The sequence below is a fragment of the Ranitomeya imitator genome, chromosome 4 (assembly GCF_032444005.1).
Source record: "Ranitomeya imitator isolate aRanImi1 chromosome 4, aRanImi1.pri, whole genome shotgun sequence".
Classification (NCBI taxonomy): domain Eukaryota; kingdom Metazoa; phylum Chordata; class Amphibia; order Anura; family Dendrobatidae; genus Ranitomeya; species Ranitomeya imitator.
Window position 1 is genome coordinate 494464922 of NC_091285.1, and position 21842 is coordinate 494486763.

At 43.3% G+C, this 21842-nt stretch overlaps 1 protein-coding gene across 1 annotated transcript in view; it reads left to right on the forward strand.

Annotated features, from left to right (window-relative positions):
- Nucleotides 1-10789: 10789 nt before the first annotated feature.
- The window catches only part of LOC138676561 (tropomodulin-2-like), a 75572-nt gene continuing 64519 nt past the window's right edge, over nucleotides 10790-21842 (forward strand). The window contains exon 1 of the mRNA XM_069765992.1: nucleotides 10790-10851. The gene's annotated coding sequence lies outside the window, so the exon portion shown is untranslated. The remainder of the gene's footprint in view (nucleotides 10852-21842) is intronic.

The window sequence follows — 21842 nt, forward strand, 5'->3', positions numbered from 1 at the left end:
TCACATAATTGACAGATATGTTAATCATATGCAACTTATAAAAAAAATGGAAACATTTTCAAAACAACTTGATTTATTCAGTATTGAGTATGAAGTTCAAATGCAGAAATACATGCACTTGCACACTTTGGCATGTTGTCAATGAGGATATTAATTGTTGTATGAGGGAATGTTCAGTCACACTAACACTTTCACAATTGCACATGCAAATCGTCAAGATCAGCTGCTGGCAGCTCTCTTTGCAATTACTGATCAATCACATCCTAAATGACCTTGATGGGGCACAGGTCGGGAGATGCTGCAGGCCATGGTAGCACATCTAGACCATGTAGACTGCCACCAGTAGCATGAGAAGCATGCGTTCTGTCATTGTCATTTTGAAAAACTGCTCCCAATACACTTTGGAGAAATGGCCGTAACACAGATTTCACCACAATATCAATGTAACATCGAGCTGTCATTGTGCTAGGAATGAAGAATAGAGGTGTTCGGGTAACAAACATGTCACCCCACACCATACTTCAGTAGCAGGTCTGATGTGACATTCCCTCATGAAGGCATCTTCATGGCGTTGCCTACATGGTCTGTATATGGAGAATAGAGGCTGGAATAGAGCAATGGAAGTCTATCCTCTTTAGCGATGAGTCTTAATTTTGTTTTATATGCAATACTAGCCAGATATTGGTCTGGTGAACATGTGGGCAACGTCATAAAGAGGTCTTCACAAAGGAACCTCACACTGATCCTACTCAAGGGATTATTGACTGGGGTTGCATAATGTAGGTAACCGGACCCATTTAGTGATAATTCTAAGTACACTAAGAGCGCGGCATTAAGCCATGTTTACACAACCGTATTTTCAGTCCGAATGCTGTCTGCATTGATATCACACAGACAGCCAGGGACGGACTGGGACAGAAATTCAGCCCTGCCATTTGAAAGCACCCAGGCCCATGCTGTCCCTTCCCCCAAGGCCCAGATTGGGGGGAGGGGGTCTTTGTTACTATTACTACCTTGTCTGGAGGAAATAAAGATTTACTACAATACCAACATTTCAAATAATACCAATAACACTGCTTTAAAAGATTGAAAAATAATAATAATATTGCAATATAACTGACAAGTACCAACATACCATAACCAACTATTACTAACATAAACAATACCACCATAGATGCCCCGTAGAAAATGTCCTATCACTTTACAGTCAAGAATGGACATATTTCCTAACTTTTTAAGAAACAGAAAAGAATATGTATTGTAGTATTTACGCAGATATTTTTGCCCCCTAAGTGATCTGACTCACTATGATACTCCTTTCATGACCCCATAGAGTATTATGCCCTCACATGGTATGATGACCCCACACAGTATGAATGCTCCACAAACCCTTCTCAAAGTATGATGCCCCAAAGCACCTCACACAATAAGATTGTAATCATAGTCCCCTCATGCAATATGGTATTCACCACAGCCCCCAATATACAGTATGAGGTGCATCACAGACCCCCACACAGTATGATGTCCATCACAGGCCCCTATATAAAGTATGATGACCACCAAAGTCCCCAATAAAGTACGATGGTCACCACAGCCGCCAACATAGTACATGTATAATGTACCCCAAGACCTCATCACATTGTATAATGTCGACCACAACCATTCTACACAGTATGATGGTCACGGCATAGCCACCCAACAGAGTATGCCAGCCTACAAAAAGATACATGACCACTTTTTTTTTTTTTTGCAAAATATTACTGATAATCTTTATTCAGTATACAAACACTGTATGGGGAAAACGAAGGGATGGAGGGAAAATTACCACAAATAAATTAAAATCTGTAAGTACATCCAATGGAGAGAGGTGCACATATTTACAATAGGTAGTTACAAGATCATGCATATACACATGTGCCGTTACATATCCAATGCATTAAACAAATAGATAAGGTGCTTTCATGTAGGCAGCAGGAAATATCTGCCCATGGCTGCACCGGTCCTTCTGACATTTGCCAGAATTGCTAAATGGCCAGTCAGGCCCTGCGGACACTACTAAGATCAATGTTATTCAATTAGCCTGTTCAGATGAGCATTATTTTCATGAACTGCATGCACTAGTTTCTACCATGTTTTGGATTAGGCCTGCCTATTCAAGTTGATGGGAGTGCAAAAAAATCCTAAATGGACCAATTGTAAAGCATTTGATTTTTACACATACACTGCAATTCTTTAACATAGGAAACTGTATTTTGTTTGGAATATGTTAATGCGTGCTGCTGTACAGTATAAAATCAGATGCCATAAGGATTGCATACGGATGACAATTGAGACAAAAATCGCCCGTTTTTTTTTCTGAATGAAACACAGATGACTTCTTATACACGCATGTAAGGCCATTTCTCATGACACCAGACCATATGTTGCTCAAGCTACTATGAACAGCCTACATGGCCTACACATACTACATAGTAACATAGTTATTAAGGTTGAAGGAAGACTTTAAGTCCATCTAGTTCAAGCCATAGCCTAACCTAACATGCCCTAACATGTTGATCCAGAGGAAGGCAAAAAAAAACCATGTGGCAAAGAGTAAGCTCCACACTGGGGAAAAAAATTCCTTCCCGACTCCACATAGTTTAGTCCTGTCTGCTCTTTCTCTGGGTGGATCATGTCAAGGATTAACTTTGATCTGCCTCATTCTGGGCTCAAGTTTGCTATTAGATCCCAGGTATCCTGAGGGTGGTGTCAGCTATAGCTCTGTCTTTGGCATGTGAACCTGACTCTGGAAACCCTTGATTTGTCCTACTGTGAACCCTGACTTGTCCTGTGTCTGTTATCTCCCTCTGCCTGCCCTTTCCCATTGTCTCTTTGTAGTTCTGCTTGACTCTCTGGTTCTGATCTCCTGGCTTGGCTTTTTGACTCAGTTTCAGTTTGTCCCTATTGTACCGTATTTTGCCCGTCCTGGTTTACTGATCCCTTGCTACGTCCTGACTATCCATTCTGTCTAAATCCTTTTGCACTGTTGTGCTGTCTTGAGCTCAGACTTAGCTTTCCTGACCTCGCTCTCGCCACGAAGTGGCGTCTGTTCAGTTACTCTGTGTGCAGTCTGGCTTCCCTACCAAGCTTCCCCTGGTGGACGTTGCGCTGTACTGCACTGCAGCTGCATGACATGTCTTTCTTATATGCCGGAGACCAGAACTATACACAGTATTCTAAGTGTGGTCGAACTAGTGACTTGTATAGAGGTAAAATTATGTTCTCCTAATGAGCATCATGCATGGGGCAGCATGATAAATAGAAATTCCTTTTTATTTAGAATACCTAGAGATTTGCCCCGTGTTCAGTGGGGTCACTAGTGAGTCTTTTATAGGTGATTACATCATTAAGGAGTCTGCTAGATTCCTCTTGGTATGCAGTCTGGTTGAGTAGGACAATACCACCCCCTTTATCCGCAGGGCGTATCACAATACTATTATTCTCTTGGAGCTCAAATAGTGCTTTCTTTTCAAGATTATTTAAATTTTGGGAAGTATATTTTGGATTTTTTATTTTTATTTTTCTGATATCTTGTGTTACTGCCGATTCAAATGCACGAAATGCGTTAGAGTATTCCTGTATAGGGTGAAACGTAGAGGGATTGGACAATGATGTCTGTATGTATTCCTGGGTATCCACGGTAGTAGGCTGACAGTAATAGGAGACTGATGAGAACTTCTATTACTCCAAAATTACATAAACCTCCTACAAGGATAGGATTAGCCACTAACAATAGTAGTAAAAATAACAATAACCCCAAAAGAATCCCCAGCCTCCTATCTAACAGAGGGAGAGGATTTAAATCACAAACGACATCGTTGTCCAAGATTATACGTAAACACTGGTCAACCCTCCAACTAGACAGAATGATAGGTGAATTACTTCCACAACATCCAAGATTCATTTTTAGGAAATCTCAAACTATTGGGAATATTATAGCTCCAACAACTAGAAAGGGTCCCACTAAAAGAACAGTCTCAAAAAATCCGGGTTTCACACCATGTGGCACTTGTTCCTGCTGTGTGCGTACAAATTTTAGGAAAACTAAACAACTGAAATTTTACAACTCGGATGGAACCCGGGAATTTCTAATTAAGGATGGCATATCGTGTTGGTCATCGGGAGTAATTTATTTAATTAAGTGCCCTTGCGATAAAATCTATGTGGGCCGCACTAAACGTAGACTGATGGATAGGCTGAAGGAACACTTTAATAATATAGAAAAAGGTTTTGAAGGCCATCCTCTGTCTAGACATTTTAAGGAGCACCATGGAAGATCAACAAGAGGACTCACTTTCTGTGGCATTCAGGGGGTGCATAGGAATTGGCGGGGAGGTGACTATATCAAACTAATGTCACGTACGGAATCTAAGTGGATCTTTACACTAGACAGCTTAGCCCCCAGGGGCTTGAATCACGAGGTTGAACTATACGCCTTTTCATGAATAAAGAAGTTCTTTACAGCTCCCTCTGTATTTTACCAATTTTTAGATTTTTTTTTTTTTTTTCTCTCCCCCCTCCTACTTTGCACCCATTCCATGTTTTTGTCTGTGGTTTTATTCTCTTTTTGTCTTTTTATCCATTTACTTCCCGCTCCGCCATGTGCACATTGTGCCCCAATGTCTGTGTGGGGTGGATCTTATTTATTCATTTATTTATTTTTTAATCATAGGGTGGTTTTTTGAATGTTCTTTTTATTAGAAGTCGCCAATTTTTTTTTAAGAAGCCCCCATTTTTAATATATTTTTCATGCAATTTACATAATAAAGATTTTATACATATAGGGATTCCTCCACATATAGGGATATATACCGCTTTTATTTTATTGCTGCATACTCCACACTTACTTACATCTATTTATTTATCTCTCCTACCCATCCACTTCAATTGACTAGCTTTACAAGTGGGCGTGGATTTTATGTGTTTTTTGGAGCATCAGGGGTTACCGTATATACTCGAGTATAAGCCGACCCGAGTATAAGCCGACCCCCCTAATTTTGCCACAAAAAACTGGGAAAACTTATTGACTCGAGTATAAGCCTAGGGTAGAAAATGCAGCATTTACCAGTGAATTTCAAAAATAAAAATAGATGCTCCATACCGTTCATTATTGCCCCATAGATGCTCCATATACAACTGTGCTATATAGAATGCTCTGCACCGTTGATTATGGCCCCATAGATGCTCCTTATAATGCTGTGCCATATATGCTCTGCACCTTTGATTATGGCCCCATAGGTGCTCCTTATAATGCTGTGCCCCATATATGCTCTGCACCTTTATGGCCCCATAGGTGCTCCTTATAATGCTGTGCCCCATTTATGCTCTGCACCTTTATGGCCCCATAGGTGCTCCTTATAATGCTGTGCCCCATATATGCTCTGCACCTTTATGGCCCCATAGGTGCTCCTTATAATGCTGTGCCCCATATATGCTCTGCACCTTTATGGCCCCATAGGTGCTCCTTATAATGCTGTGCCCCATATATGCTCTGCACCTTTATGGCCCCATAGGTGCTCCTTATAATGCTGTGCCCCTTATATGCTCTGCACCTTTATGGCCCCATAGGTGCTCCTTATAATGCTGTGCCCCATATATGCTCTGCACCTTCATGGCCCCATAGGTGCTCCTTATAATGCTGTGCCCCTTATATGCTCTGCACCTTTATGGCCCCATAGGTGCTCCTTATAATGCTGTGCCCCTTATATGCTCTGCACCTTTATGGCCCCATAGATGCTCCTTATAATGCTGTGCCCCATATATGCTCTGCACCTTTATGGCCCCATAGGTGCTCCTTATAATGCTGTGCCCCATATATGCTCTGCACCTTTATGGCCCCATAGGTGCTCCTTATAATGCTGTGCCCCATATATGCTCTGCACCTTTATGGCCCCATAGGTGCTCCTTATAATGCTGTGCCCCTTATATGCTCTGCACCTTTATGGCCCCATAGGTGCTCCTTAGAATGCTGCTGGTGCTGCCATAAAAAAAAAAAAAAATCACATACTCACCTCTCTTCTCAGGACACCGGCGCTTTCAATAATTACCTGCTCCTCTGCGGCTCCGTCTCCAGCACTGACGCTCAGCAGAGGGCGCGCACTGACTACGTCACAGCGCCCTCTAACCTGAGCGTCATTGCTAGAGGACGCTGCAGACGGAGCCGGAGCGAGGAGCAGGTAATTATAGCGCTGCGCTCCCCTTACCTGCTGCGGCGCGGTCCCTGCAGTCCCTGACTTCTCCGGCGCTGCAGCTTCTTCCTGTAATTGAGCAGTCACATGGCACCGATCATTTACAGCAATGAATATGCGGCTCCTCCCCTATGGGGGTGGAGCTGCCTATTCATTTCTGTAATGAGCGGTGCCATGTGACCGCTCAGTGCAGGAAGAATCTGCAGCGCCGGAGAAGCCAGGGACTGCAGGGACCGCGCTGGGAGCAGGTAAGTATGATTACACAGCCCCCGCTCCCCCTCCCCTGCTGACACCCGGGTATATGACTCGAGTATAAGCCGAGAGGGGGACTTTCAGCCCCAAAAAATGGGCTGAAAATCTCGGCTTATACTCGAGTATATACAGTATATTAAGAGCAGGAGACGGCCGGGACCTATAGCCCTGACGAAGAAGGTCCGGAGACCTTCGAAACGCGTAGGCACTTTGGTCCCAATCGGCACCCGTCCTCTGCGCCCTTTTTCCTTTCCAAATCTGGTGACGCCACCCAGACCACACGCCCCCTTATTCCACCGCTCTCTCTAGCGGCGTCCTCGCAGCCCACGTGTGCCGGCTTACGGCGTTTCAGGCGCGTGGAGGCAGAGCACTAGCAAGGGAGGACGCTCCCTAAACAGTGAGTGTTTCTGCCGCCCCACACTGCCGTCTGGACTCCTCAGCCCCGGATACACAGGTGGCCGCTGCCCCTGCTCCAAGACACATCAGCCCAACGCCAGTACCTTCACCTCAGTCATGCTATATACAGTAAGTGTGCGGTTACTTTGAACATATGTTATACATCTACCACCCTTATACAGGTCCTTCTCAAAAAATTAGCATATAGTGTTAAATTTAATTATTTACCATAATGTAATGATTACAATTAAACTTTCATATATTATAGATTCATTATCCACCAACTGAAATTTGTCAGGTCTTTTATTGTTTTAATACTGATGATTTTGGCATACAACTCCTGATAACCCAAAAAACCTGTCTCAATAAATTAGCATATTTCACCCATCCAATCAAATAAAAGTGTTTTTTAAAAACAAACAAAAAAACCAACAAATAATAATGTTCAGTTATGCACTCAATACTTGGTCGGGAATCCTTTGGCAGAAATGACTGCTTCAATGCGGCGTGGCATGGAGGCAATCAGCCTGTGACACTGCTGAGATGTTATGGAGGCCCAGGATGCTTCAATAGCGGCCTTAAGCTCATCCAGAGTGTTGGGTCTTGCGTCTCTCAACTTTCTCTTCACAATATCCCACAGATTCTCTATGGGGTTCAGGTCAGGAGAGTTGGCAGGCCAATTGAGCACAGTAATACCATGGTCAGTAAACCATTTACCAGTGGTTTTGGCACTGTGAGCAGGTGCCAGGTCGTGCTGAAAAATGAAATCTTCATCTCCATAAAGCATTTCAGCCGATGGAAGCATGAAGTGCTCCAAAATCTCCTGATAGCTAGCTGCATTGACCCTGCCCTTGATGAAACACAGTGGACCAACACCAGCAGCTGACATGGCACCCCACACCATCACTGACTGTGGGTACTTGACACTGGACTTCAGGCATTTTGGCATTTCCTTCTCCCCAGTCTTCCTCCAGACTCTGGCACCTTGATTTCCGAATGACATGCAAAATTTGCTTTCATCAGAAAAAAGTACTTGGGACCACTTAGCAACAGTCCAGTGCTGCTTCTCTGTAGCCCAGGTCAGGCGCCTCTGCCGCTGTTTATGGTTCAAAAGTGGCTTTACCTGGGGAATGCGGCACCTGTAGCCCATTTCCTGCACACGCCTGTGCACGGTGGCTCTGGATGTTTCCACACCAGACTCAGTCCACTGCTTCCTCAGGTTCCCCAAGGTCTGGAATCGGTCCTTCTCCACAATCTTCCTCAGGGTCCGGTCTCCTCTTCTCGTTGTACAGCGTTTTCTGCCACATTGTTTCCTTCCAACAGACTTACCATTGAGGTGCCTTGATACAGCACTCTGGGAACAGCCTATTTGTTGAGAAATTTCTTTCTGGGTCTTACCCTCTTGCTTGAGGGTGTCAATGATGGCCTTCTTGACATCTGTCAGGTCGCTAGTCTTACCCATGATGGGGGTTTTGAGTAATGAACCAGGCAGGGAGTTTATAAAAGCCTCAGGTATCTTTTGCATGTGTTTAGAGTTAATTAGTTGATTCAGAAGATTAGGGTAATAGGTCGTTTAGAGAACCTTTTCTTGATATGCTAATTTATTGAGACAGGTTTTTTGGGTTATCAGGAGTTGTCTGCCAAAATCATCAGTATTAAAACAATAAAAGACCTGACAAATTTCAGTTGGTGGATAATGAATCTATAATATATGAAAGTTTAATTGTAATCATTACATTATGGTAAATAATGAAATTTATCACTATATGCTAATTTTTTGAGAAGGACCTGTACATGTACCTATCATGGCAATAAGTTATAGTGCTGTTGGTAAGTGCAAATAACGGCTGTTTGGTATTGGCGCATTAGTATTATTACTGCTAGTGGTGGTTGTAGCCACTTTTTTATTTTTATTTTACTGCTGCCCCTTTGGTTATTTAGTACTAGCACTTTGTGCCCATTTATAGATTTTCTCACTCCTTAGGTACACCTATCTTATTATCTTATTATTATTGCACTTTCTTTGTTTGGTTAGCGCGGTGTCCTAATTTACATAATATTATTTTCTGACTATATGACAGATTTAGCACAGTAGCAGAAAATGTTTCCGTTTTTTTAATTAAACGTTCTTTAAGAAACATAGGCCTTGCTATTATATATCTATGTATACATCTATGGATATATCCATAGATAAATCTATATATCTATAGATGGATATCTATGGATATATCTATAGATATAACTATGGATATATCTATGGATGGATAACTATAGATATATCTATAAATATATTTATAGATAGATATATCTATAGATACATAGATATATCTATCCATATATCTATCTGGTTACTTTCACACATCAGGTTTTTGCCGTCAGACACAATCCGGCAAGTTTTGAAAAAAAATGATCAATTTTTTTCCGCCGGATCCGTTTTTTTCTCAGAGTTGTATTAGCGCCGGATTGCACCTGATGGCCACACGTTTCATCCGTTTTTTGCTGGATCCGTCAGAAAAGCTGTTTCCGGCGGACGGAGAAAACGTACAGAAGAACGTTTTTTTCTGTCCGGCGAAAAAACGCACAGCGACAGATCCGGCAAAAAATGTATGAAACTGAGATGTGAATTGAAGAATCTGGTTTTTCATGCATGTTTCCATTCAAATCATGCACATTTTCCATTCTCTCTCTCTCAAAAAATGGATCAGTTGCATCAGTTTTTCACTATTTGCAACGGATCCGTTTTTTTTAAAATTTGCCGGATCCTGTTTGATAGATAGAGGTAGATAGATATATGGATAGTTAGGCTACTTTCACACATCAGTTTGTTTCCGTCAGGCAGGATCCGGCGAATTTTTGAAAAAAGGATCCGGTGCAAATAGTGAAAAACTGATGCAACTGAGAGAGAGAGAGAACGGAAAATGTGCATGATTTCAATGGGAAAATGCATGAAAAACTGGATTCGGAGGCCGGATTCATCATTTCACATCCCATTTTCATACATTTTTTGCCGGATCCGTCGCTGGGCGTTTTTTCGCTGGACAGAAAAAAACTTTCCTCTGTAAGTTTTCTCCGTCCACTGGAAAGTTTTTTTTTTTACGGATACGGCAAAAAACGAATGAAACGTGTGGCCATCAGGCTCAATCTGGCGCTAATACAACTCTATGAGAAAAAACGGATCCGGCGGGAAAAAAAAACGGATCGTTTTTTTTTCAAAACTCGCCGGATTATGCCTGACGGCAAAAACCTGATGTGTGAAAGTAGCCAGATAGATATATGGATTGCTTGTGATATATATATATATATATATATATACTATACTATATACACAAACTGTACACAGCTGCATTAACTATATCAACTATGACTGTATATAATTACAAGGATATATATATGTTAATGCAGTTGTATATACTTACGCTTGTAGTTACAGCAGATGTAGTTGTATGTGGTGATTATATATGCAGCTATGTGTACGGTTAATAATTATATGCTATTATTACATCGTCTCCTAAATCCGCCCTTACAGCTACATTGTCACATAATCCATCTTTATAAACTACGCTTCCCATGATGCTCTGGGCTAGAAAAACTGACTTGTGAGAGACGAGCTGCTCGTTACCTGTGCTGTGACGTCACGCCTCCCCAGGACACCGTTAGCCATCTTTACTACTGGAAACAAGGCGACTATTTACCTTTCTAATATGACTGAGATCGTGCCTTACTAAAGTTGGTCGCTATGTTACTTACCTCGGTTTTAGTCCTCTCAGGTGATAAGGAATGAGTATCTGGCAGAATAAAACGCTTGTTCCTTGGCTTGTAGCCTCTTTCATACCTGAGTAAAGATGGCGGCTGCATAATCTGTAGTCACTAGTCAAGCCTTTGTATCCGCTGCTGGAATGTCGCCACCTACTGGTGGGAGGATAGAAGCGGTACCTTGCTGGACATCACTTACTGAGAGATAGCGGGAGCCTGCAGGGTAAGAGCAGCGATGCTTCTTTGTGTGCACCGTGCTGTCATGTGCCTGTCATGGAGGTGACGGCCAGGCTTTATTATACAGGGGGCTGTGTGCTGCACCTGTGGAATGGGGATGACAGCTGCAGTGGCGTGGTGCAGCAGGATAACTATGTGCGCGGATAGAGAGCATCAGCCTGGGATGTGCTGCCCAGTGACTGAGCATGGGCGCTGCATGTGATGGTGCGGAGAGCAGCTGGGAGTGATGGAGACTGGGTGTGTGGTGCTCCGTCACTGCACTGGAGGAGCCAGACCCTGCTGGAGCCCACTACAGCTCCGAGTGCACGGGGATAGGAAGAGAGGTAGAATGCTGTGGATGTACGTCTACATACTCACATACATTATATACGTGCACACATATAGCCATATATACATTATATACATGCACACATATATCTATATACATTATATACATGCACACATATATCTATATACATTATATACATGCACACATATATCCATATATACATTATATACATGCACACATATATCTATATACATTATATACATGCACACATATATCTATATACATTATATACATGCACACATATATCCATATATACATTATATACATGCACACATATATCTATATACATTATATACATGCACACATATATCTATATACATTATATACATGCACACATATATCTATATACATTATATACATGCACACATATATCTATATACATTATATACATGCACACATATATCTATATACATTATATACATGCACACATATATCCATATATACATTATATACATGCACACATATATCCATATATACATTATATACATGCACACATATATCCATATATACATTATATACATGCACATATATACCCATATATACATTATATACATGCACACATATATCCATATATACATTATATACATGCACACATATATCCATATATACATTATATACATGCACACATATATCCATATATACACTATATACATGCACACATATATCCATATATACATATACACATATACATGCACACCTATATCCATATGCATATATATATATATATACACGCTCTGGTGCTGAGGGTCAGCTGTCTGCAGCAGGCTGGGTGTGCTGCACCGTGACCCAGTCATTTCTCCCTCCTCTGTTCTGTGAATACCAGTGACCCGTCTCTACCTGGTATTTCTAGCCCAGTATTCGGGATTCCCTCCTGGCTCGCCTTCTCTATTATGTAACACTGACTGAAATAAAGGTGGAGTAGTCACCGAAGGCTGTGACCATAACTGCTCTCATGTTATAGGGAAAGGAAATGCATGCTAAATAAGATGAATTCTACCAATTAGGCTATGTGCACACGTTGCGGAATGGGGTGCAGAATTATCCGCATCTCCTGGCAGAATCCGCAGGTGCAGATTTGCTGCGGATTTTGTGCGGATTTTCTGCGGTTTTTACCCCTGCGGATTTCTATAATGGAAGGGTGCAGAAACGCTGCAGATCCGCACAAAAGAAGTGACATGCACTTCTTTTAAATCCGCAGCGTTTCCACGTGGATTTTTCTGCACCATCTGCACAGCTTTTTTTTTCCCCATTGACTTATATTGTACTGTAAATCACAGTGCGGATCTGCAGCGTTTCTGGGAGGAAAAATCCGCTGCGGATCCACACTAATGGTATGTGCACACATTGCGGATTCTCTGCGGATCCACAGCATTTTTTGAGGTGCAGGAACGCTGCAGATCTGCCATTGATTTACAGTACAATGTTGAGAAAAAAAAAATTTTGTGCACACTTTGCGGAAAATCCGCTGCGGAAACGCTGCGGTTTAAAAGAAGTAGCATGTCACTTCTTTTTTGTGAATGTGCAGCGTTTTTGTACCCATTCCATTATTAAAAACCGCAACAAATCTGCGAGAAAACCGCAGCAAAAACGCACAACAAACGCTGCGAAACCGCACAAAAACCGCTGTGGAACCGCAGGTGCTTTTTCTGCCAAAAGAGGCAGAATCCGTACCAGAAATTCCAAAGCCTAAACCGCAACGTGTGCACATAGCCTTATTGATCATAGTGATAGAATGAGATTGTAGTAAGTGTAGGTTATGTGCACACGTTGCAGATTTGACTGGTATTTTCTGTGCAGATTCTGCATTTCTTGGCAGAAAACGCAGGTCAGAATCTGCACCTTTTTTTGGTATGTGCACATGTTGCAGATTTTTGTGCGGATTTCTTCCTTTTTTTCTCCCTGCAGATTTCTATTATGGAATGGGTGCAGAAACGCAGCAGATCTTCACAAAGAATTGACATGGTCCTTTTTTGGATCTGCTGCGTTTTCCGTGCAGATTTTTCCGCAAAATTAGCACAGCATTTTTTTTTTCTTTGCCATTGATTTACATTGTACTGTAAATCGCTTGCAGATCTGCAGCGTTTCTACTTGGAAAAAAAAAAATCTGCAGATCTGCAGGAAATCTGCAACGTGTGCACATAGCCTTAGGCCATGTTCACACTATGCATTCTGTCCTGCGGGTTCTCCCGCAGCGGATTTGATAAATCTGCAGGGCAAACCCGCTGCGGTTATCCCTGCAGATTTATCACGTTTTGTCCTGCGGGTTCCGCTGCGGGATTTTACCCCTACTATTGATGCTGCATATGCAGCAATATGCAGCATCAATAGTAATGTTAAAAATAAAAAAATAATGATATACTCACCCTCTGACGTCCCGATCTCCTCGGCGCTGCAGGCGGCGGTCCGGTTCCAAAGATGCTGTGCGAGAAGGACCTTCGTGACGTCACGGTCATGTGACCGCGACGTCACCGCAGGTCCTGGTCGCATAGCAAACCTGAGACCGGACGGCCGCGTGCAGCGCTGAGAGGTGAGTATATCATTATTTTTTATTTTAATTCTTTTTTTAACCACAAATATGGTTCCCGGGGCCTGGAGGAGAGTCTCCTCTCCTCCACCCCGGGTATAACCCGCACATTATCCGCTTACTTCCCGCATGGTGGGCACAGCCCCATGTGAGAAGTAAGCGGATCAATGCATTTCTATGGGTGCAGAATCGCTGCGATTCTGCACAAAGAAGTGACATGCTGCGGGTTATAAACTGCGCGGTTTTTCCCGCAGCATGTGCACAGCGGTTTGCGGTTTCCATAGGGTTTACAGGTTACTGTAAACGCAATGGAAACTGCTGCGGACCCGCAGCATCAAAATCGCCGCGGTTCCGCGGTAAAAACCGCAACGTGTGCACATAGCCTTAAGCTGATACCTGCACCAGAGTGTGACCTGATGAGATCTATCGTACTTTGGTGACTGTGGGACCCACTGTTGAACAACATGCAAATATTATATTACCCTCATCCATAATTTTACCTAAGCTTCTATATAATTATAAACTGGGTAGTTTTTTAAATTTATTTTACTCGCTTATATAGCGCCATTAATTCCACAGCACTTTGTAGACATCATGACTGTCCCCATTGGTGCTCACAATCTAGATTCCTTATCACTATGTTTTTAGAATGTGGGAGGAAACCCATGCAGAACGTACACACCCCTCACAGATGTCCTTGGTGGGACTTGAACCCAGGACCCCAGCACTTCCAGGTTGCAGTGCTAACCACTGAGCCCCTTGCTGCCCTGATAAGGTGCGCCTTTTGACTGCACATAGTGAATCACATGTATTGTGCCTACTATTCGTCATGGATGAGGATGGGGGGGGGGCAATGCCTGCACAGATTCACCTGTTCCCCAGTGGGCAAGTCCGAGCCTGGGAGTACAATCATTAGTGGGATTTGAACCTAGGACCCCAGCACTTCAAGGTTACAGTGCTAACTACTGAGCCACCATGATGCCCAGATGAGACTCACCTTTTGTCTGAACATAGTGAATGTGCCTACTACTGTTCATGTATGAGGGTGGTGGCCAACTGCAGCACAGGGGTCTACCGGGGGATTTACCTGTTCCCCAGTGGGCAAGTCCAAGCTTGGGAGTACAAATAAAGTGTGTACTTTAGTTTTCTTTGTGCATGGAAAGGTGTTGTCAAGCTCTAAAAATAAACTCATCAGCTCTCCAGCCTGTAATTGTGGTCCCTATGAAAAAATTTTGGAGGATCATTTGTTATAAATCTGTGTTGTGCCATTCCTCTGTTATTCCTCCTATATTTTCCTGAATAAATAGACAACTAGGTGTTACCACTTGGGGGAGTGTCATTACACAAGGTGACACTGTCCAATGAGCGCCGCCCTATCAGGCTGAAGGGACACACCAACGTAAGGGAGAATGTTGGTACCGAGCAATCAGTTTATTCATACATTAGTCTTAGAAATAACAGAGCGGCTTTGTTCTTATAGACAATATGAGTATTACTAAAACAGTCATGTCTGGAGATCCTACAGGTCCTACTTAAGAATTGTTCTTTAAAAGGGTTTTCTTAATTCTTAAAATATTTGACCAGAAGTGCTCCCTTCCAGTCTTAGTGTACCTAACTATGATGATGAATAGTGATGAGCGAATATACTCGTTATTCGAGATTTCCTGAGCATGCTCGGGGGTCCTCCGAGTATTTTTAGTGCTCGGAGATTTAGTTTTCCTCACCTCAGCTGAATGATTTACATCTGTTAGCCAGCATAAGTACATGTGGGGATTCCCTAGCTACCAGGCAACCCCCACATTTACTTATGTTGGCTAACAGATGTAAATCATTCAGCTGCGGCGATGAAAACTAAATCTCCGAGCACTAAAAAATACTCGGAGGTCACCCGAGCGTGTTCGGGAAATCTCGAGTAATGAGTATATTCGCTCATCACTAATGATGAAATGTATGTGATGTCACGTGATGCTTTAGCTGATTAATGGTCTCAGTGATCTCATTATAAATACTGCTGAAGTAATTGGCTGCAGTGGTCAGGTGGGTAGAAGGCAGCACCATTGGTGTAGCCAAGTATGCAAAGACAGACAGCTGATTTAAATGGAACCAGTCCCCTCCAAAAAATTATTTATCTACAGATATAGCTGTAATCTGCAGGTGTTTAAGTTATGTTAGGCTGGTTTATTGGAAGGGCAGCTACAGGGAGAAAATGTAGTTATATTCTCCCTGAAGCCATTCGCAGTTTAGGGGAATGTATCCTTCACAGCTCGTGCACTTTGAGTGACAGCCAGATCTGCAGATACAAGCTGTGTAGTGAACGCTGTCCCAGGCCCCTGCACCGCCCCGAGGTCTGGAGGTGAGCGCTTGCAGGGAGAACATGACTCCATTTTCTCCCTATACCTGTGCTTCCAGTAAACCAGCCTGACATGATGTAAATGCTATGTACCTGCAGAATTTGAGGTGACAGATTTCCTTTACAAGGAGATTATAGGTTCCTTTGTTATTTCATACCATTTACTTCACTTTGGCAACAACTTTTAGGATCTCAGAAAACCAATCTTTGATTGTCTTAGTGGTGAATGAATTGTTGAACGATAACCAAGGCATTAGCCCCCCAAATGTTACTACACCGCTGAGACGGAAATAAAATTCATTCACACAGTGTGCTATTAAAATCTCTGATGAAATCAAAGTGTTTCTTAAGACTCTGCATGAGAACGGGTTTATTAAGAGAAAATTAAAACTAGAATACGAAACACAGAATTGAACTTGCCACTTTATTCATTCTTATGTGTGAAGTGTTTCAAGTGGCGTTACGCTTTTAGTTCTGTCCAGAGAGTTGGTGCTGACCCCACACTTATCATTCTTAAGACCTCAGGTGCCCCTATATCTAAGGCTAGGTTCACATCATGTTAGGGCGATCCACTACTAAGCTGCACTAATGCTATGTAATGGATCCGTTAATGCACCCACAGACTTCAATTAGTCTAACGCATATCAAAATCGGCATGCGTTAGCGATGATGCGTTACTTTGTGACATATCCTTGAACGCGGTCTACCGCGTTTTCGGGTACGTTAGGTCTAACGCACAGTGAACGGGACGTGTTGTGAGTTCTGTTTTTGGGCTCCCTCTGGTGGTTACTGATGGTACTGGGTGACTTGTGTTCTCTGCGGTCTCTGGTGTCCACCTGTTCCATCAGGTTATGGGAGTTTCCTATTTAACCTGGCTTTTTTGTCATTTCCTCGCCGGCTATCAATGTTATCAGCGTGTCTTTTTACCTCTGCTCCCTGCGTGTTATCTTCAGGACAAGCTAAGTTTTGATTTTCCTGTTCCACGTTTTGCTTAATTTTTGTCTTAGTCCAGCTTGCAGATATGTGATTCCTTGCTGCTGGTTGCTCTAGTGGGCTGAAATGACTCCTCATGTTCCATGAGTTGGCACATGAGTTCAAGTAATTTCAGGATGGTTTTTTGAAGGGTTTTTCGCTGACCGCGCAGTTCACTTTTGTATCCTCTGCTATCTAGCTTTAGCGGGCCTCATTTTTGCTGATTCTATTCTCATAACTACGTATGTGCTTTCCTCTCATTTCACCGTTATTACATGTGGGGGGCTGCTATTTCTGTGGGGTGTTTCTCTGGAGGCAAGTGAGGTCTGTGTTTCTTCTAATAGGGGAAGTTAATCCTTCGGCTGGCGCGAGACGTCTAGGAATCATCGTAGGCACGTTCCCCGGCTACTGCTAGTTGTGTGTTTAGGTTCAGGATCGCGGTCAGCTCAGGTTCCATCACCCTAGAGCTTGTTTTGTTTTTGTGCTTGTCCTTTTGTGATCCCCTGCCTTTGGGATCATGACAGGGACGCATTTGCTGTGCATAGACCTCTATTGCCAAAGCATGCCAACACAATGCTACCATGTGTTAGCACAATTGTAGAAAATAGAGATTTTGGGCATCAGCGTTAGCACATCCATTTAACGGATCTGTTAAATGGATGGCACTAACACGATGTGAACCTAGCCTTAAATGGAAAAACCAAACCGGGATGACTTATCTCTCCAAGGCTCTTCTTTCCTCTGGGCTTGAGCTGGTTAAATAATCCTGTATTGTAAGCAATTTCTCCTGTCCTGTGGTGTGTATGAAATAGGAACAACTGATGCTTTAGAATCTAAAGCATCACTTGTTCCTGTCTCGCACACACCTACAAATTAGATATTCTGATAGAAGAAATGATGCTGCAAACCCACAAAAGGTACAGGGTTCATCATGGCCACTCACTTGGCCCCCAATAATGCAGGCGCCATATGCTATGGATTTTCAGAACATCCTCAGCAAATCAATAGCTGCAGGAAACGCATATGTTTCAAGGCAGTAATGGACGGTTGTATCATATGCACAGTGTGCGCTTTCATCTGCCCTCACTATGACAGTGAGGGCAGATGAAAGCGCACACATAAGAAAAGCTATGCCACAAAGGGAAAGGTGCCAGGTCTCTTCCTGTCTCCATACCTAACAATGGTGAATCCTTCTCAATCAGTGATCAGTGCTCCTGGGAGATATAGTTCTGCGGGTTGGGAGAACATACAGTTGCTTGCAAAAGTTTTCACTCCCTTGGCGTTTTACTTATTTTGTTACATTACAACCTGTGTTTAAATATTTTTGTAATCCGATTTTTTTTTTTGTGTGATGCTTCAGCACTTAATAGTCTAAGTTAGTGAATTGAGAAAAATAAAGGCGCACATTAAATTTATGGGGTCAAATAACTAAAAATTGGCATGTGCATATGTCTACACCCCTTTTACTATGAAGCCCCTAAAAATTTCCGCTGCAAGCAATTATCTTCGTATGTCACTATGTCACATGGTTAGTGAAAGAAAGTCCACCTGTGCACAACCTGAGTGTCACATGGTCTGTCATTATATACACTTTACCTATTCTGAAAGGTTACAGAGGCTGCAACACCATTAAGCAAGAGGAGTTTTGATGGGTGGCCATCTTTTGCATGTTTGTTGTGGTACCATTTGATAATGGATTTGATAGTGCTACAGGGGATTATCAGAAACTGGGATATTTTTTATAACCCAACCCTGAGGTGGAGATCTCCTTGGTCTTCATGGTGTTTGGCCTTGATGGAAGAGTGGGCAGAAAAAAACCTTTACTTACACACAAAATTGTATATTCAAAAAATTGTAAGGCTCGTTTTGAGTTTGCCAAAAGACATGTGGGAGACTCCTCAAAAGTATGGAGGAAGGTGCTGTAGTGAGATGAGACTAAAATTGAACTTGTTGGCAACCAAGGTAAATATTATATCTGGCGCCAAACCAACACAGCTCATCACTACAAGAAGACCATCCCCACAGTGAAACATGGTGGTGGCAGCATCTTGCTGTGGGGATGTTTTACAGCAGCAGGGACAGGGTAAATGGTTCGAGTCAAAGGGAAGATGGATGGTGCGAAATACAGGGACATTCTTGGACAAAATCTGTTTTGTCTGTCAGTGATTTGAGAATGGAATGGAGGTTCACTTTACAACAAGGAAATGACTCAAAGCATACTTCTAAAGCAACACTCAGCTGGTTTAAGGGGAAACGTGGAAATGTTTTGGAGTGGCCTAGTCAAAGATCAGACCTTAATCCAATTGACAATCTGTGATCAGAATTGATTACTGTTCACCAGGGAAACCATCTAACTTGAAGGAGCTGGAGCAGTTTTGCCTTGAGGAATGGGCAAAAATCCCAGTGGCCAGATGTGGAAAACTGAGAGACTTATCCAAAGTGATTTGCAGCTTTAATTGCCGCAAAAGGAGGCTCCAAAAAGTGCTGACTTCAGTTCTCAATTATTTTGTCCTATTTGCTTCACAATAAAAAGAAAACCAAATGTTCCCAATTGTAGACATGTTCTTTTTAATAAACTGATGCAAACTCTAAAAAAAAGCAAAAACAGTGACATTCCAGGTTGTGAGGTAGCAAAACACGAAAAATGCCAAGGGGGTGAATACTTTTGCAAACCACTGTAGAAATGCACATAGCGGTGAATAGGGGGACTCTAGATGCTCGGACACCTCTCCTGTCACTTCCACAAATTTTACTGTGCTTTGATTATATGACGCCATCATATTCCACAGCATTTTACAGACATCATCATCACGGTCCCCATTGGGGCTCACAATCTAAATTCGCTATCACTATGTATTTGGAATGTGGGAGGAAACCGGAGAACCTGCAGGAAACCCATCAAACACGGAGAGAAAATACAGACTCCTTGCAGATGTTATCCTTGTTGGGACTTTAACTCAGGACCCCAGCACTTCAAGGCATCAGTACTAACCACTGCCCAAGTGGAAAAATGGGATCTGGGGACCTCCGTACTAGAGATGTGTGCAGGTCCCAGACGTGGGGCTGACATTTATTGTGTAAGGTATATTTTGTGATGTGGATATGGCATAATTGCCTGTAATGAGATCACTCCTTTAAGACAAAACCCATAAAGTGGGCTACACTATGTGGCATATGCCATAAATTTCTGTCATTGGACGACTCCTTTGAAGGAGTTGTCCGGTTCAGATCGATCAATCTGCTGTCACTCTGTGTGACTGCAGACTTAGGAATCCCCCCCCCCAGCGCACACACTGTGTGCTGCGGGGATTTGAAGGTTCCGGGACCGAAGGGTAGGTATGAGTTATACATACTCCTGGCCAGAGCCCGTTTAGTGGCAGTTGTCTCGATCCATACACTTGTAGAGGGAGGCTGCGCCCACAGGCTGGAAGTACATATAACTCATACATAGCCTCCGGTCCCGGGACAGAAACTGGCGAATCCTCATAGCGCGCACAGTGCACGCACTGGGGGGATTCAGAAGTCAGCAGTCACACAGAGTGATCGATTTGGAATGCAGAACCCCTTTAAGACAAATTCAGTGACATACACTTGTTAGGAGCCTGTAGATATAGGTGGCCTGATGCCTCATTCTCTGCCCATTAAGGGGGCCACGCCTTAAGGCCATGTTCACACAGTGCGTTTTTTACCGCGGAACCGCGGCGGTTTTGCCGCTGCGGTTCCGCAGCTGTTTTCCATGCAGGGTACAGTACACTGTACCCTATGGAAAACAGGACACACTGTGCACATGGTCCGGAAATTGTAAAAAAAAAGCCGCGCTGAATAGCTCCCGGAAAAAAGAAGGAGCATGTCAATTCTTCTTCCTGAACCGCAGCGGTTCTGCACCCATAGACCTCCATTGTGAGGTCAAAATCGCAGTAAAACCCGCAGATCAAAAATATATCTGCGGGTTTTACTGCGATTTGATGTGCAGAACCGCTGCAGCAGGAAGTGCGGGGGAGCGGGCGGAAGTGCGTGGGCGGAGTGTGGCTGCCCCCCCGTGCTCCGATCCCGCCCCCCCGTGCTCCGATGCCCCCCCCCGTGCTCCGATGCCCCCCCCCAGTGCTCCGATGCCCCCCCCCGTGCCCTAATCTCCCCCCCCTATACTTACCCGGCGTCCCGGTGTCCGTCCGGCCGTCTTCTCCCTGGGCGCCGCCATCTTGCAAAATGGCGGGCGCATGCGCAGTGCGCCCGCCGAATCTGCCGGCCGGCAGATTCGCTCCAAAGTGCATTTTGATCACTGAGATATAACCTATCTCAGTGATCAAAATAAAAAAATAGTAAATGACACCCCCCCCACTTTGTCACCCCCATTGGTAGGGACAATAAAAAAATTAAGATTTTTTTTTTTTTTTTTTCACTAAGGTTAGAATAGGGTTAGGGGTAGGGTTAGGGTTAGGGGTAGGGGTAGGGTTAGGGGTAGGGTTAGGGGTAGGGGTAGGGTTAGGGGTAGGGTTAGGGGTAGGGGTAGGGTTAGGGTTAGGGTTAGGGGTAGGGTTAGGGGTAGGGTTAGGGGTAGGGGTAGGGGTAGGGGTAGGGTTAGGGGTAGGGTTAGGGTATTTTCAGCCATTTTAGCCCTAAAAAGCTTCCTAGGAAACACAGTAAAAAAAGGATAAAAAAAGCATCAAAAAACGCATCAAAAAACGCATCAAAAACGCATAAAAAAAGGACAAAAAAAGGACCTGCGTTTTCTGCCAAGAGCTGCAGTTTTTTAAAAAAACTGTCCTGAAAAAAAAAGGATGGAAATCCTGAACGTGTGAACAT